We start from the raw sequence: 18,085 nt of genomic DNA on the forward strand, positions 1-18,085 counted from the left end.
GCGGGGGTGCCGGTGGACATGGCAGACTGAGAGACGGTGGGAGATGGTATTGTTGCCGCCAGTGCCCTAGATGCAGTGTTTCCTACTACGAAACTGGTGATTCCCTGATCCTGACTGCTTTGGCCTGGCAAAGAAACCTGCACAGATACTGCAGGTGGTGCGGAAAATGGTGGCCCTACACTGCCGGAAGGGATGTTGCGTTGCTGACTAGCTTCATTGGCCGAGGGTGCTACAACCTTAAGGGACGTTTGGTAGTTAGTCCAGGCTTGCAAATGCATGGTGGTTAAATGTCTATGCATGCAACTTGTATTGAGACTTTTCAGATTCTGTCCTCTGCTTAAGGTAGTTGAACATTTTTGACAGATGACTTTGCGCTGATCAATTGGATGTTGTTTAAAAAAATGCCAGACTGCACTCTTTCTAGCATCGGATACCTTTTCAGGCATTGCAGAGTGAGCTTTAACCGGATGGCCACGCTGTCCTCCAACAGGTTTTGGCTTTGCCACGCGTTTTGGGCAAGATACGGGCCCGGCAGATGGAACCTGTTGCGATGTTGATGCCTGCTGCGGCCCCTCCTCCTCCGCTTCAGAACTGCTGCCGCCTGCACCCTGTTCCCCCAATGGCTGCCAATCGGGGTCAAGAACTGGGTCATCTATTACCTCTTCTTGTAGCTCGTGTGCAACTTCGTCTGTGTCACCGTGTCGGGCCGGTGGTATAGCGTTCGTGATGGGGCAACATAGTCTCATCAGGGTCTGATTCTTGATCATTACCCTGCGAGGGCAATGTTGTGGTCTGAGTCAAAGGACCAGCATAGTAGTCTGGCTGTGGCTGTGCATCAGTGCACTCCATGTCAGATTCAACTTGTAATGGGCATAGACTGTTAACTGCTTCACTTTCTAAGCCAGGGACGGTATGTGTAAAGAGCTCCATGGAGTAACCCGTTGTGTCGCCTGCTGCATTCTTCTCTGTTGTTGTTTTTGCTGAAGAGGACAAGGAAGCGACTTGTCCCTGACCGTGAACATCCACTAACGACGCGCTGCTTTGACATTTACCAGTTTCACGAGAGGAGGCAAAAGAGCTAGAGGCTGAGTCAGCAAGATAAGCCAAAACTTGCTCTTGCTGCTCCGGCTTTAAAAGCGGTTTTCCTACTCCCAGAAAAGGGAGCGTTCGAGGCCTTGTGTAGCCAGACGACGAACCTGGCTCCACAGCTCCAGACTTAGGTGCAATATTTTATTTCCCACGACCAGCTGATGCTCCACCACTACCACTACCCTCATTACCAGCTGACAATGAACGCCCCCGGCCACGACCTCTTCCACCAGACTTCCTCATTGTTTTAAAAACATAACCAAACTAACGGTATTTGTTGCTGTCACACAACTTACACGGTGAGCTATAACTTCAGTATGATTTAGCTACCCCTTTACAGGTGAGTGAGACCACAACGAAAATCAGGCACAATGTTACACACTCTGTTGTTGGTGGCAACAAATGAGAGAGATGCCACACACGCAGGACTGTCACTGAAGCACAAATGTAAATATTAATCTCCCACTGATTTGATTTTTTTTTTTTTTTCAGGGAGACTTTAGGAAAAAAAAATTATAGAATAAAATGATTTTTTCAGGAAGAATTTAGAAACCAAATAAAATAAAATGATTTTTTCAGGGAGAATTTAGAAAACAAATAAAACAAAAAAAGGCTTTCTATGGCCCACTGAGTGAGAGATGACGCACACAGGAGTCAGGAGTGGCACACAAGCCCAGAGGCCAATATTTATCTCCCACTGATTGATGTAGTGATTTTTTCAGGTAGATTTTGGAACCCAAATCAAGCTAAAAAAATAATAGGCTTTCTATGGCCCACAATTGGAGAGAGAGAGAGAGATGGCACACCCAGGAGTCAAGACTGGCACACAAGCAGAAAGGGCAATATTAATCTCCCACTGATTTGATTTTTTTTTTTTTTTTCAGGGAGACTTTAGGAAAAAAAAATAATAGAATAAAATGATTTTTTCAGGAAGAATTTAGAAACCAAATAAAATAAAATGATTTTTTCAGGGAGAATTTAGAAAACAAATAAAACAAAAAATAGGCTTTCTATGGCCCACTGAGTGAGAGATGACGCACACAGGAGTCAGGAGTGGCACACAAGCCCAGAGGCCAATATTTATCTCCCACTGATTGATTTATTGATTTTTTCAGGTAGAATTTAGAACCCAAATCAACCAAAAAAATAAATAGGCTTTCTATGGCCCACTATTTGTGAGAGAGATGGCACGCTCAGGACTGGCACACAAGCCCAGAGGCCAATATTAATTTCCCACTTTTTATTTTTTTTCAGGGAAAATTTATAAACCCAATAAAAAAAATAAATAAATAGGCTTTCTATGGCCCACTATCTGAGAGAGAGAGATGGCACGCTTAGGACTGGCACACAAGCCCAAAGGCCAATATTAATCTCCCTTTTTTTTTCAGGGAGAATTTATAAAACCAAAAAAAAATAAATAAATAGGCTTTCTATGGCCCCCTATTTGTGAGAGAGATGGCACGCTCAGGACTGGCACACAAGCCAAGAGGCCAATATTAATCTCCCACTTTTTTTTTTTTGTTCCAGGGAAAATTTATAAACCCAATAAAAAAAAAATAAATAGGCTTTCTATGGCCCACTATCTGAGAGAGAGAGATGGCACGCTTAGGACTGGCACACAAGCCCAAAGGCCAATATTAATCTCCCTTTTTTTTTCAGGGAGAATTTATAAAACCAAAAAAATAAAAATAAATAGGCTATCTATGGCCCACTATTTGTGAGAGAGATGGCACGCTCAGGACTGGCACACAAGCCCAGAGGCCAATATTAATCTCCCACTTTTTTTTTTTGTTCCAGGGAAAATTTATAAACCCAATAAAAAAAATAATAAATAGGCTTTCTATGGCCCACTATCTGAGAGAGAGAGATGGCACGCTTGGGACTGGCACACAAGCCCAAAGGCCAATATTAATCTCCCACTGATTGATTTATTGATTTTTTCAGGTAGAATTTAGAACCCAAATAAAGCAAAAAAAAAAAAAATAGGCTTTCTATGGCCCACTGAGTGAGTGATGATGCACACAGGAGTCAGGAGTGGCACACAAGCCCTGAGGCCAATATTTTTCTCCCACTGATTGATGTAGTGATTTTTTCAGGTAGATTTTAGAACCCAAATCAAGCAAAAAAATAAATAGGCTTTCTATGGCCCACTGACTGAGAGATGGCACACACAGGAGTCAAGAGTGACACACAAGCCCTGAGGCCAATATTTTTCTCCCACTGATTGATGTAGTGATTTTTTCAGGTAGATTTTATAACCCAAATCAAGCAAAAAAATAAATAGGCTTTCTATGGCCCACTGAGTGAGAGATGGCACACACAGGGATGGCACTCTAGCAGAAATGTCAATCTTAATCTCCCACAAAAAAAAAAAAAAAAAAAAAACAGGGAGTGTCCAACAATTACTATCTCCCTGCAGTAATCTCAGCCAGGTATGGCAGGCAGCAATAAGGAGTGGACTGATGCACAAATTAAATAAAAAGTGTGGACAAACAAAAAAGATAGCTGTGCAGAAAGGAAGGAACAAGAGGATTTGTGCTTTGAAAAAAGCAGTTGGTTTGCACAGCGGCGTACACACAGCAATGCAGCTATCAGGGAGCCTTCTAGGGCAGCCCAATGAGCTACAGCGCTGAGGGGAAAAAAAAAATGTAGCTTCCACTGTCCCTGCACACCGAAGGTGGTGTTGGGCAGTGGAAATCGCTACAGCACAAGCGGTTTGGTGGTTAATGGACCCTGCCTAACGCTATCCCTGCTTCTGACGAAGCGGCAGCAACCTCTCCCTAAGCTCAGATCAGCAGCAGTAACATGGCGGTCGGCGGGAACGCCCCTTTATAGCCCCTGTGACGCCGCAGACAGCAAGCCAATCACTGCAATGCCCTTCTCTAAGATGGTGGGGACCAGGACCTATGTCATCACGCTGCCCACACTCTGCGTTTACCTTCATTGGCTGAGAAATGGCGCTTTTCGCGTCATTGAAACGCGACTTTGGCGCGAAAGTCGCGTACCACATGGCCGACCCCGCACAGGGGTCGGATCGGGTTTCATGAAACCCGACTTTGCCAAAAGTCGGCGACTTTTGAAAATGAACGACCCGTTTCGCTCAACCCTAGCCCTAACCCTAACCCTAGCCCTAACCCTAGCCCTAACCCTAACCCTAGCCCTAACCCTAACCCTAGCCCTAACCCTAGCCCTAATGGGAAAATTGAAATAAATACATTTTTTTAATTATTCCCTAACTAAGGGGGTGATGAAGGGGGGTTTGATTTACTTTTATAGCGAGTTTTTTAGCGGATTTTTATGATTGGCAGCCGTCACACACTGAAAGACGCTTTTTATTGCAAAAAATATTTTTTGCGTTACCACATTTTGAGAGCTATAATTTTTCCATATTTTGGTCCACAGAGTCATGTGAGGTCTTGTTTTTTGCGGGACGAGTTGACATTTTTATTGGTTACATTTTCAGGCACGTGACATTTTTTGATCGCTTTTTATTCCGATTTTTGTGAGGAAGAATGACCAAAAACCAGCTATTCATGAATTTCTTTTGGGGGAGGCGTTTATACCGTTACGCGTTTGGTAAAATTGATAAAGCAGTTTTATTCTCCGGGTCAGTACGATTACAGCGACACCTCATTTATATCATTTTTTTATGTTTTGGCGCTTTTATACGATAAAAACTATTTTACAGAAAAAATAATTATTTTTGCAGCATTTTATTCTCAGGACTATAACTTTTTTATTTTTTTGCTGATGATGCTGTGTGGTGGCTCGTTTTTTGCGGGACAAGATGACGTTTTCAGCGGTACCATGGTTATTTATATCTGTCTTTTTTATCGCGTGTTATTGCACTTTTTGTTCGGCGGTATGATAATAAAGCGTTGTTTTTTGCCTCGGTTTTTTTTTTTCTTAAGGTGTTTACTGAAGGGGTTAACTAGTGGGCCAGTTTTATAGGTTGGGTCATTACGGATGCAGTGATACTAAATATGTGTACTTTTATTGTTTGTTTTTTTATTTTTTTAAATGAAGAAATGTATTTATGGGAATAATATTTTTTTTTTTCATTATTTAGGAATATTTTTTTTAATCTTTTTTTACACATTTGGAAATTTTTTTTTAAACTTTTTTATTTTGTCCCAGGAGGGGAAATCACAGATCGATGATCTGACAGTTTGCACAGCACTCTGTCAGATCACTGGTCTGACATGCAGCACTGCAGGCTTCACAGTGCCTGCTCTGAGCAGGCTCTGTGAAGCCACCTTCCTCCCTGCAGGACCCGGATCCGTGGCCATCTTGGATCCGGGGCTGGAGCAGGCAGGGAGGGAGGTAAGACCCTCGCAGCAACGCGATCACATCGCGTTGCTGCGGGGGGCTCAGGGAAGCCTGCAGGGAGCACCCTCCCTGCGCGATGCTTCCCTGCACCGCCGGCACATCGCGATCATCTTTGATCGCGGTGTGGGGGGGGTTAATGTGCCGGGGGCGGTCCGTGACTGCTCCTGGCACATAGTGCCGGATGTCAACTGCGAAAGGCAGCTGACACCCGGCCGCGATCGGCGGCGCTCCCCCCGTGAGCGCTGCCGATCGCATATGATGTACTATCCCGTTGGTGGTCATAGGGGCCCACCCCACCTCGACGGGATAGTACGTCAGATGTCAGGAAGGGGTTAAAATAGTTTTTGCATCACCACATTTTGAGAGCTATAATTTTTCAATATTTCAGCCCACAGAGTCATGTGAGGGCTTGTTTTTTGCGGGACAAGTTGACGTTTTTATTGGTAGCATATACAGACACATGACAATTTTTTGATTGCTTTCTATTCAGATTTATCTGAGGCAACAATTTAAAACCAGCAATTTAGGAATTTTTTTGGGGGGATTGTATGTCGTTCCACTTGCGGTAAAATTGATAAGGCAATTTTATTCTTCGGGTCAGTACAACTACAGTTTTATTGTTTTTTCATGTTTTATGAGAGCTATAACTTTTTTACTTTACCACTGATGGAGCTGTATATCTTGTTTTTTTTGGGACAAGATAAGATTTTCATCAGTACCATGTATATTAATCTTTGTTTTTTGTTGCGTTTTATTCCACTTTTTGATCAGCGGTATGATTATAAAGCATTGTTTTTTGCCTCTTTTTTATGCTTTTTTATGGTGTGTATACTAGTGGGAGAGTTTTATACAAATACTAGCTGAAGAGCCCGGCGCTGCCTGGGCATAGTAGATATCTGTAGTTAGTTATAGCACCTCACTTCTCTTATTTTCCCATCACGCCTCTCATTTTCCCCATCACATCTTTCATTTTTCCTCTCACATCTCTCATTTTCTCCCTCACACCTGTCATTTTCCCCCTCACTCCTCTCATTCCCCCCTAACACTTGTCATTTCGACCTCACATCTGTCATTTTCCGATCACTCTACTATTTTCCCTCACTCCTCTCATTTTGCACTCACACCTTTTCATTTTCACCTCACACCCCTCATTTTCACCTCAGTATATACATGTTTGCATCTCCCTTATTTATAGTATACACCTGTATGTCATCTCCTATATATATACCTGTATGTCATCTCCCCTGTATATAGTATATACCTGTATGTCATCTCCTCCTATATATAGTATATACCTGTATGTCATCTCCTCCTGTATATAATATATACCTGTAAGTCATCTCCTCATGTATATAGTATATACCTGTAGGTCATCTGCTCCTGTATATAGTATATACCTGTGTATCATCTCCTCCTGTATATAGTATATACTTGTATGTCATCTCCTCCTGTATATAGTATGTACCTGTATGTCATCTCCTCCTCTATATAGTATATACCTGTGTCATCTCTCCTGTATATAGAATATACCTGTGTGTTATCTCCCCTGTACATAGTATATATCTGTATGTCATCTCCTCCTGTATTAGACCTCGTTCACACGTTATTTGGTCAGTATTTTTACCTCAGTATTTGTAAGCTAAATTGGCAGCCTGATAAATCCCCAGCCAACAGGAAGCCCTCCCCTTGGCAGTATATATTAGCTCACACATACACATAATAGACAGGTCATGTGACTGACAGCTGGCGTATTTCCTATATGGTATATTTGTTGCTCTTGTAGTTTGTCTGCTTATTAATCAGATTTTTATTTTTGAAGGATAATACCAGACTTGTGTGTGCTCTAGGGCAAGTTTTGTGTGTCAAGTTGTGTGTGTTGAGTTGCGTGTGGAGACATGCATGTAGCGACTTTTGTGAGATGAGTTTTGTGTGGCGACATGCGTGTAGCAACTTTTTGTGTGTCGAGTTGCATGTGACAGGTTAGTGTAGTAAGTTGTGTGTAGCAAGTTTTGCGCATGGCAAGTTTTGCGCGTGGCGAGTTTTATGTGTGGTGCCTTTTGAGTATGTGCAAGTTTTGTGTGAGGCAACTTTTGCATGTGTTGCAACTTTTGTGCATGTGGCAATTTTTCCGCGGGTGCAAGTTTTGCGTGTGGCGAGTTTTCCCATGAGGTGAGTTTTGCACGTGTGGCGAGTTTTGCGTGAGCCTAGTTTTGCATGTGGCGAGTTTTGAGCGGCGACTTTTGTGTTTTGACTTTTATGTGGCGAGGTTGGTGTATGTGTGGTGAAATGTGTGCTGAGGGTGGTATATGTGTTCAAGCACGTGGTAGTGTGTGGCGCATTTTGTGTGCGTGTTCATATCCCCGTGTGTGGTGAGTATCCCATGTCGGGGCCCCACCTTAGCAACTGTATGGTATATACTCTTTGGCGCCATCGCTCTCATTCTTTAAGTCCCCCTTGTTCACATCTGGCAGCTGTCAATTTGCCTCCAACACTTTTCCTTTCACTTTTTCCCCATTATGTAGATAGGGACAAAATTGTTTGGTGAATTGGAAAGCGCGGGGTTAAAATTTCACCTCACAACATAGCCTATGACGCTCTCCGGGTCCAGACGTGTGACTGTTAGTGTTGAGCGATACCTTCCGATATCGGAAAGTATCGGTATCGGTTTGGATCGGCCGATATTCAAAAAATATCGGATATCGCCGATACCGATACCCGATCCCAATGCAAGTCAATGGGACCAAAATATCGGAATTAAAATAAACCCTTTCTTTCCTTGTAGGTTCATTCTACATCAAGGAAAACAACTAAGAATAATGCCGGATGTATTTGGGGAGGTGGCGGAGACATTAAAGTCATAGAGGTTTATCCCAATCAAATAGAATAGCATGTTTTTTGTTTTTTTTTAAGACGTTCGGAGTGACAAAGATATTGACTATGTAAATTTTTTTTTTATTTTGTCAGATATTGATGTTTCACTATTCCACGCCCTTCCCCTTCTTTTTTTTCTTTTTTTTTTTCTTTTCCCACACTTTCATCTTCATCATCATCAGCATCTTTGACATCAACTTCTTCACCTTATTCATCTTCTTCTTCATCTTCTACCTATTTTTTTTTTTTTATTACATTCTTCATATTCATTTTATTCAACTATTATTATTCTTCTTATTCTACATATTCTTTTTATTCCACTGTTATTATTCTTCCTATTCTACTTCTTCATCATATTCTCATTTGTGACAGGCATTCCCGTAGTTGTTATCTATAAAAGTTTGAAGATTACACCTTCCGTTCTGCCAGTCACAAAAGTTACATTTGTCCGCGTTCAGTTTGGCCTGCAGCATCAGGCTTTATCCAGGGGCACCACGAGGAGGAACGGACTCACCCCCATACACTGCTTAGTCTTCTTCTGCATATAATTTAGATAATATCTTTTGCTCTGATATTAAGTCTTATGCTTAATGTTCTTCTGCTCTTTGTTCTGCAGCCTCTTGTTCTTCTGCTTCTCGGTCTTCCATGTTGTCGTCTCCAGGGTCGTCGTCTCCAGTGTCGTCATCTCCGCCGTCGTCGTCTCCGCCGTCGTCGTCGTCGTCATCGGGGTGGTCTTCCGTGTCGTCGTCATCGTGGTGGTCTTCCGGGTCGTCGACGTTAGGGTCTTCAACTTGGAAATGTAGCAGAAGGTACAAGAAGGCTGAGAAAATGCCAAGAACCAGCTGATGGAACTGGAACTCGGATGGCTACCCGAAGGTTCAAGAGCCTATGGAACTACCGAGGACCAGCTGACGTTACTGGAACCCGGTTACTAAGCAGGAGGTACCCGTGCTAAAAAGCACTACCAAGGACCGCCTGACGTTGACGGAACTCGGATACCCAGAAGGAGGCACCTAAGCCAAAGGCTCTGCCCGGAACCAGCTGACGTTACTGGAACCAGGATGGGGAGCAGAAGGTACAAGAGCAAAAGACACTGCCGAGAACCAGCTGACGGTACTGGAACCCGGATGGGTAGCCGAAGGTCCAAGAGCCAATGGAACTACCGAGGACCAGCTGACGTTACTGGAACCCGGTTACTAAGCAGGAGGTACCCGTGCCTGAAAGCACTACCAAGGACCACCTGACGTTGGTGGAACTTGGATACCCAGAAGGAGGCACCTAAGCCAAAGGCTCTGCCCGGAACCAGCTGACGGTACTGGAACCAGGATGGGGAGCAGAAGGTACAAGAGCAAAAGACACTGCCGAGAACCAGCTGACGGTGCTGGAACCAGGTGGTGGACCCGAAGGCCCACAGGAGAGGAGAGAACAGCTAGGCCGCGAGGCAGCCGCAGTTACCGAACCCCAACAGTCCTACAGGGGGAGCTGGGCCTACTGGCACTACATAACCAGCCTTGACTACCAGTTCACGCAGCCCACATAGGAAGCTCCTAAACTGGAGGCACCCTGGAGTTGGCTAACTCGACCGCACCACGACGGGGCAAGCATAGGCGTCTCAGTGAAGTTGACACAACCCGGAAACAGCTGACGGTGCTGAAACCAGGCTTGGCACGAGGGAGTACCTGTGACAAGAACACTGCCGAGAACCAGCTGGCGGTGCTGGAACCCGGATGCGTTGCCCCAGTGTGCAAGAGCCAATGGCACGACCGAGGACCAGCTGACGGTGCTGGAACCCGGTTACTAAGCTGTAGGTGCCCGCGCTTAAAAGCACTACCAAGGACCGCCTGGCGTTGGCGGAACTCGGATACCCAGGAGGAGGCACCTAAGCCAAAGGCTCGGCCCGGAACCAGCTGACGGTGCTGGAACCAGGTGGTGGACCCCAAGGCCCACAGGAGAGGAGAGAACAGCTAGGCCGCGAGGCAGCCGCAGTTACCGAACCCCAACAGTCCTACAGGGGGAGCTGGGCCTACTGGCACTACAGAACCAGCCTTGACTACCAGTTCACGCAGCCCACATAGGAAGCTCCTAAACTGGAGGCACCCTGGAGTTGGCTAACCCGACCGCACCACGACGAGGCAAGCATAGGTGTCTCAGTGAGCTTGACACAACCCGGAAACAGCTGACGGTGCTGAAACCAGGCTTGGCACGAGGGAGTACCTGTGACAAAAACACTGCCGAGAACCAGCTGGCGGTGCTGGAACCCGGATGCGTTGCCCCAGTGTGCAAGAGCCAATGGCACGACCGAGGACCAGCTGACGGTGCTGGAACCCGGTTACTAAGCTGTAGGTGCCCGCGCTTAAAAGCACTACCAAGGACCGCCTGGCGTTGGCGGAACTCGGATACCCAGGAGGAGGCACCTAAGCCAAAGGCTCGGCCCGGAACCAGCTGACGGTGCTGGAACCAGGTGGTGGACCCGAAGGTCCACAGGAGAGGAGAGAACAGCTAGGCCGCGAGGCAGCCGCAGTTACCGAACCCCAACAGTCCTACAGGGGGAGCTGGGCCTACTGGCACTACAGAACCAGCCTTGACTACCAGTTCACGCAGCCCACATAGGAAGCTCCTAAACTGGAGGCACCCTGGAGTTGGCTAACCCGACCGCACCACGACGAGGCAAGCATAGGTGTCTCAGTGAGCTTGACACAACCCGGAAACAGCTGACGGTGCTGAAACCAGGCTTGGCACGAGGGAGTACCTGTGACAAAAACACTGCCGAGAACCAGCTGGCGGTGCTGGAACCCGGATGCGTTGCCCCAGTGTGCAAGAGCCAATGGCACGACCGAGGACCAGCTGACGGTGCTGGAACCCGGTTACTAAGCTGTAGGTGCCCGCGCTTAAAAGCACTACCAAGGACCGCCTGGCGTTGGCGGAACTCGGATACCCAGGAGGAGGCACCTAAGCCAAAGGCTCGGCCCGGAACCAGCTGACGGTGCTGGAACCAGGTGGTGGACCCCAAGGTCCACAGGAGAGGAGAGAACAGCTAGGCCGCGAGGCAGCCGCAGTTACCGAACCCCAACAGTCCTACAGGGGGAGCTGGGCCTACTGGCACTACAGAACCAGCCTTGACTACCAGTTCACGCAGCCCACATAGGAAGCTCCTAAACTGGAGGCACCCTGGAGTTGGCTAACCCGACCGCACCACGACGAGGCAAGCATAGGTGTCTCAGTGAGCTTGACACAACCCGGAAACAGCTGACGGTGCTGAAACCAGGCTTGGCACGAGGGAGTACCTGTGACAAAAACACTGCCGAGAACCAGCTGGCGGTGCTGGAACCCGGATGCGTTGCCCCAGTGTGCAAGAGCCAATGGCACGACCGAGGACCAGCTGACGGTGCTGGAACCCGGTTACTAAGCTGTAGGTGCCCGCGCTTAAAAGCACTACCAAGGACCGCCTGGCGTTGGCGGAACTCGGATACCCAGGAGGAGGCACCTAAGCCAAAGGCTCGGCCCGGAACCAGCTGACGGTGCTGGAACCAGGTGGTGGACCCCAAGGTCCACAGGAGAGGAGAGAACAGCTAGGCCGCGAGGCAGCCGCAGTTACCGAACCCCAACAGTCCTACAGGGGGAGCTGGGCCTACTGGCACTACAGAACCAGCCTTGACTACCAGTTCACGCAGCCCACATAGGAAGCTCCTAAACTGGAGGCACCCTGGAGTTGGCTAACCCGACCGCACCACGACGAGGCAAGCATAGGTGTCTCAGTGAGCTTGACACAACCCGGAAACAGCTGACGGTGCTGAAACCAGGCTTGGCACGAGGGAGTACCTGTGACAAAAACACTGCCGAGAACCAGCTGGCGGTGCTGGAACCCGGATGCGTTGCCCCAGTGTGCAAGAGCCAATGGCACGACCGAGGACCAGCTGACGGTGCTGGAACCCGGTTACTAAGCTGTAGGTGCCCGCGCTTAAAAGCACTACCAAGGACCGCCTGGCGTTGGCGGAACTCGGATACCCAGGAGGAGGCACCTAAGCCAAAGGCTCGGCCCGGAACCAGCTGACGGTGCTGGAACCAGGTGGTGGACCCCAAGGTCCACAGGAGAGGAGAGAACAGCTAGGCCGCGAGGCAGCCGCAGTTACCGAACCCCAACAGTCCTACAGGGGGAGCTGGGCCTACTGGCACTACAGAACCAGCCTTGACTACCAGTTCACGCAGCCCACATAGGAAGCTCCTAAACTGGAGGCACCCTGGAGTTGGCTAACCCGACCGCACCACGACGAGGCAAGCATAGGTGTCTCAGTGAGCTTGACACAACCCGGAAACAGCTGACGGTGCTGAAACCAGGCTTGGCACGAGGGAGTACCTGTGACAAAAACACTGCCGAGAACCAGCTGGCGGTGCTGGAACCCGGATGCGTTGCCCCAGTGTGCAAGAGCCAATGGCACGACCGAGGACCAGCTGACGGTGCTGGAACCCGGTTACTAAGCTGTAGGTGCCCGCGCTTAAAAGCACTACCAAGGACCGCCTGGCGTTGGCGGAACTCGGATACCCAGGAGGAGGCACCTAAGCCAAAGGCTCGGCCCGGAACCAGCTGACGGTGCTGGAACCAGGTGGTGGACCCCAAGGTCCACAGGAGAGGAGAGAACAGCTAGGCCGCGAGGCAGCCGCAGTTACCGAACCCCAACAGTCCTACAGGGGGAGCTGGGCCTACTGGCACTACAGAACCAGCCTTGACTACCAGTTCACGCAGCCCACATAGGAAGCTCCTAAACTGGAGGCACCCTGGAGTTGGCTAACTCGACCGCACCACGACGGGGCAAGCATAGGCGTCTCAGTGAAGTTGACACAACCCGGAAACAGCTGACGGTGCTGAAACCAGGCTTGGCACGAGGGAGTACCTGTGACAAGAACACTGCCGAGAACCAGCTGGCGGTGCTGGAACCCGGATGCGTTGCCTTGCCTATTAAAGATTGTCTTCCTAGAGCCCCAACTAGCGGTGTTGGAGCAAAGGGTAAGCAGGGGGAGATGAGTGTAGGCCGAAGCCTGCACTGGAGGCAGCTTTGTGTCTGCGTTGCGTTTGCAGGACACTTTGCCGGCTACACACTGGGGGAACAGCTGGCGTTGCTGAACCCCACTAACACAATGGCGTGTGTTTTTCTCTGTGCAGCTAGCACTTGCGGGCAAAAACTAGCGATGTTAGAGCCCGTGTTGAAGCAGGAGGAGGAGGAGAGGAGCAGAGTGTAGGCCGAAGCTTAGTTGAACCAATTTCAAAGGAAACCTTTAACCCCCCCCTCAGGTGTTACAAAGTACAAGAGACACACCTTGTGCAGTATTAATGCTGCACAAGTGAAAGGTTGCTCTATTAATTTGTCTACTTGCACACGCTGAATGAAAGACATACACAATTTACCCCATTCTACAGTCAAACTGTAGTGGATGCGTGACTTGGTTTTTTGATGAGACGCAGCACAGGTGTCCAAAATAACGCCTTGGTGCTTGGAGCAGCTTCCTGAGCGTTGTTATTTGCTGTACAGGAGTCTGCGCTCTTGTGTTATCCCTTGGCAATGCCCTGTTAGCGCTGCCCATCTTATGACATCATTTCATGTTGGCCGGTGCGGTTAACGATGGCCATAAATCCCAGACCCACAGTGTCTTTTCATAAAGCCACACTGCGGTGCTGGGATTCGTGGCCTTGAGCAGTAAATATTTTGGCCGCTCACACACGTCCTTACACCTGCTTCAGACTGGGCGGCCTCTGCTGATCCCTTCTCGCATGCCGCGGCCATGAGGCTGCACAGTCTGAAGAAGGCTGAAGGAGATGAGTTAAGACAGGCGAAGATATGCACTGCTCGTGCCCATCAATCACACCCTCGCAGTCAAAATAATTAAGACAACGAGGAGCATTTTATTCAGGCAGGGCGGACGAACAGGCGCAAGTAGCCAACCAATGATGTCAGAAGACGGGAAGCGCTACCAAGGGGGGTGCTGCGTATCATTAGAAAGGAAAGTCACACCTCAGGGACAGTGGAATGGTCTCAAAGAGACACATTTTGTACGTGTTGAGTTCCACGTGGGCAAGGAGAAAACATCAGCCACCTTGTACAAATGCAGCAGTACTGCTGTACAAGGTGGCTGTTATACATAGAAACACCTGGGGGTGGGGGCCAGGCTCCCTTCAATTTCAGTTCATGTGCCTGCGTGGCGTTTGCAGGTCACGTTGCAAGCTGCACAGCAGGGGAACAGCTGGCGGTGCTGAACCCCACTAACACATTGGCTGGTGTTTTTCTCTGTGCAGCTAGCATTTCCGGGCAAAAACTAGCGGTGTTTGAGCCCAGGGTCAGCAGGAGGAGGAGGAGAGGAGCAAAGTGTAGGCCGAAGCCTGCACTGGTGGCAGCTTTTGGTCGGTTGTGCCAGCGTGGCTTGTGCTGGACACGATGCCGGCTACACAGCGGGGGAACAGCTGGCGTTGCTGAACCCCACTAACACATTGGCTGGTGTTTTTCTCTGTGCAGCTAGCATTTCCGGGCAAAAACTAGCGTTGTTAGAGCCCAGGGTCAGCAGGAGGAGGAGAGGAGCAGAGTGTAGGCCGAAGCCTAGTTGAACCAATTTCAAAGGTTACCTTTAACCCCCCCTCAGGTGTTACAAAGAACAAGAGCCACTCCTTCTGCAGCATTAATGCTGCACAAGTAAAAGGTTGCTCTATTAATTTGTCTACTTGCACAAGCTGAATGCAACACGTAGACTATTTAGCCCATTATACTGTTTAACAGTAGTGGAGGCGTGACTTGTCTTTTTAAAGAAAAGCAGCACAGGTGTCGAAAACAACACCTTTTTGCATGGGCGCAGCTTCCTGAGCGTTGTTAGTTGCTGTACAGGAGTCTGCGCTCTTGTGATCCTTTGGCCATGCGCTGTGAGCGCTTCCTGTCTTATGACCTCATTTCATGTTGGCCGTTGCGGTTAGCGATGGACATGAATCCCAGACCCACAGTGTGTTTTTAAAAAATCACACTGCGGTGCTGGGATTCGTGCCCTGGTGCAGTAAATATGTTTGCCGCTCACACATGTCCTTACACCTGCTTCAGACTGGACGGCCTCATCTGATCCCTTATCGCCTGCCGAGGCCATGAGGACACCCAGTCTGAAGAAGGCGGAAGGAGATGAGTGAACACAGGCAAACATATGCACTGCACATGCCCATCAATCACACCCTCGCTGTCCAAAAAAATAAGACACCGAGGGCCGTTGTTTCGAGCAGGGGAGATGCACAGGCGCAGCCAGCTAACCAATGATGTCAAAAGACGGGCAGCGCTAACAAGGGTGGTGCTGCGTGTCATTACAAAGGAAAGTCACACCTCAGGGACATTGTAATGGTCTGTAATGAGACACATTTTGTACGTGTTGAGTTCCACGTGGGCAAGGAGAAAAAGTCAGCCACCTCGTACAAATGCAGCAGTACTGCTGTACAAGGTGGCTGTTATACATAGAAACACCTGTGGGTGGGGGGCAGGCTCCCTTCAATTTCAGTTCATGTGCCTGCGTGGCGTTTGCAGGTCACGTTGCAAGCTACACAGCAGGGGAACAGCTGGCGTTGCTGAACCCCACTGACACATTGACTGGTGTTTTTCTCTGTGCAGATTGCATGTCCGGGCAAAAACTAGCGGTGTTAGAGCCCAGGGTCAGCAGGAGGAGGAGGAGAGGAGCAAAGTGTAGGCCGAAGCCTGCACTGGTGGCAGCTTTTGGTCGGTTGTGCCAGCGTGGCTTGTGCTGGACACGATGCCGGCTACACAGCGGGGGAACAGCTGGCGGTGCTGAACCCCACTAACACATTGGCTGGTGTTTTTCTCTGTGCAGCTAGCATGTCCGGGCAGAAACTGGCGTTGTTTGAGCCCAGGGTCAGCAGGAGGAGTAGAGGAGCAGAGTGTAGGCCGAAGCCTAGTTGAACCAATTTCAAAGGTTACCTTTAACCCCCCCCTCAGGTGTTGCAAGGTACAAGAGCCACACCTTGAACAGCATTAATGATGCACAAGTCAAAGGTTGCTCTATTTAATTTTGCTCCTTGCACACGCTGAATTAAACACGTACACTATTTAGCCCATTATACTGTCAAACAGTTGTGGAGGCGTGACTTGTCTTTTTAACGAGACGCAGCACAGGTGTCAAAATTTGCACCTAGGTACTGGGCGCAGATTCCTGAGCGTTGTTATTTGCTGTACAGGAGTCTGCGCTCTTGTGTTATCCCTTGGCAATACCCTGTTAGTGCAGGCCGTCTCATGACCTCATTTCATGTTGGCCGGTGCGGTTAACGATGGCCATAAATCCCAGACCCACAGTGGCTTTTCCTAAAGTCACACTGCGGTGCTGGGATTCGTGGCCTTGTGCAGTAAATATGATCGCCGCTCACACATGTCCTTACACCTGCTTCAGACTGGGCGGCCTCAGCTGATCCCTTATCGCATGCCGCGGCCATGAGGCCGCACAGTCAGAAGAAGGCGGAAGGAGGGGAGTGAAAACAGGGGAACATATGCACTGCTCGTGCCCATCAATCACACCCTCGCAGTCAAAATATATGAGACAACGGGGGGCGTTGTGTCGGGCAGGGGGGACGCACAGGCACAGCCAGCCAACCAATGATGTCAGGAGACGGGCAGCGCTAACAATGGGGGTGCTGCGTGTCATTACAAAGGAAAGTCACACCTCAGGGACATTGTAATGGTCTCTAATGAGACACATTTTGTACGTGTTGAGTTCCACGTGGGCAAGGAGAAAAAGTCAGCCACCTCGTACAAATGCAGCAGTACTGCTGTACAAGGTGGCTGATATACATAGAAACACCTGTGGGTGGGGGGCAGGCTCCCTTCAATTTCAGTTCATGTGCCTGCGTGGCGTTTGCAGGTCACGTTGCAAGCTACACAGCAGGGGAACAGCTGGCGTTGCTGAACCCCACTGACACATTGACTGGTGTTTTTCTCTGTGCAGATTGCATGTCCGGGCAAAAACTAGCGGTGTTAGAGCCCAGGGTCAGCAGGAGGAGGAGGAGAGGAGCAAAGTGTAGGCCGAAGCCTGCACTGGTGGCAGCTTTTGGTCGGTTGTGCCAGCGTGGCTTGTGCTGGACACGATGCCGGCTACACAGCGGGGGAACAGCAGGCGGTGCTGAACCCCACTAACACATTGGCTGGTGTTTTTCTCTGTGCAGCTAGCATGTCCGGGCAGAAACTGGCGTTGTTTGAGCCCAGGGTCAGCAGGAGGAGGAGAGGAGCAAAGTGTAGGCCGAAGCCTGCACTGGTGGCAGCTTTTGGTCGGTTGTGCCAGCGTGGCTTGTGCTGGACACGATGCCGGCTACACAGCGGGGGAACAGCTGGCGGTGCTGAACCCCACTAACACATTGGCTGGTGTTTTTCTCTGTGCAGCTAGCATGTCCGGGCAGAAACTGGCGTTGTTTGAGCCCAGGGTCAGCAGGAGGAGTAGAGGAGCAGAGTGTAGGCCGAAGCCTAGTTGAACCAATTTCAAAGGTTACCTTTAACCCCCCCCTCAGGTGTTGCAAGGTACAAGAGCCACACCTTGAACAGCATTAATGATGCACAAGTCAAAGGTTGCTCTATTTAATTTTGCTCCTTGCACACGCTGAATTAAACACGTACACTATTTAGCCCATTATACTGTCAAACAGTTGTGGAGGCGTGACTTGTCTTTTTAACGAGACGCAGCACAGGTGTCAAAATTTGCACCTAGGTACTGGGCGCAGATTCCTGAGCGTTGTTATTTGCTGTACAGGAGTCTGCGCTCTTGTGTTATCCCTTGGCAATAC

This window comes from Ranitomeya imitator, chromosome 1 (assembly GCF_032444005.1).
Source record: "Ranitomeya imitator isolate aRanImi1 chromosome 1, aRanImi1.pri, whole genome shotgun sequence".
In the NCBI taxonomy this organism is placed as follows: domain Eukaryota; kingdom Metazoa; phylum Chordata; class Amphibia; order Anura; family Dendrobatidae; genus Ranitomeya; species Ranitomeya imitator.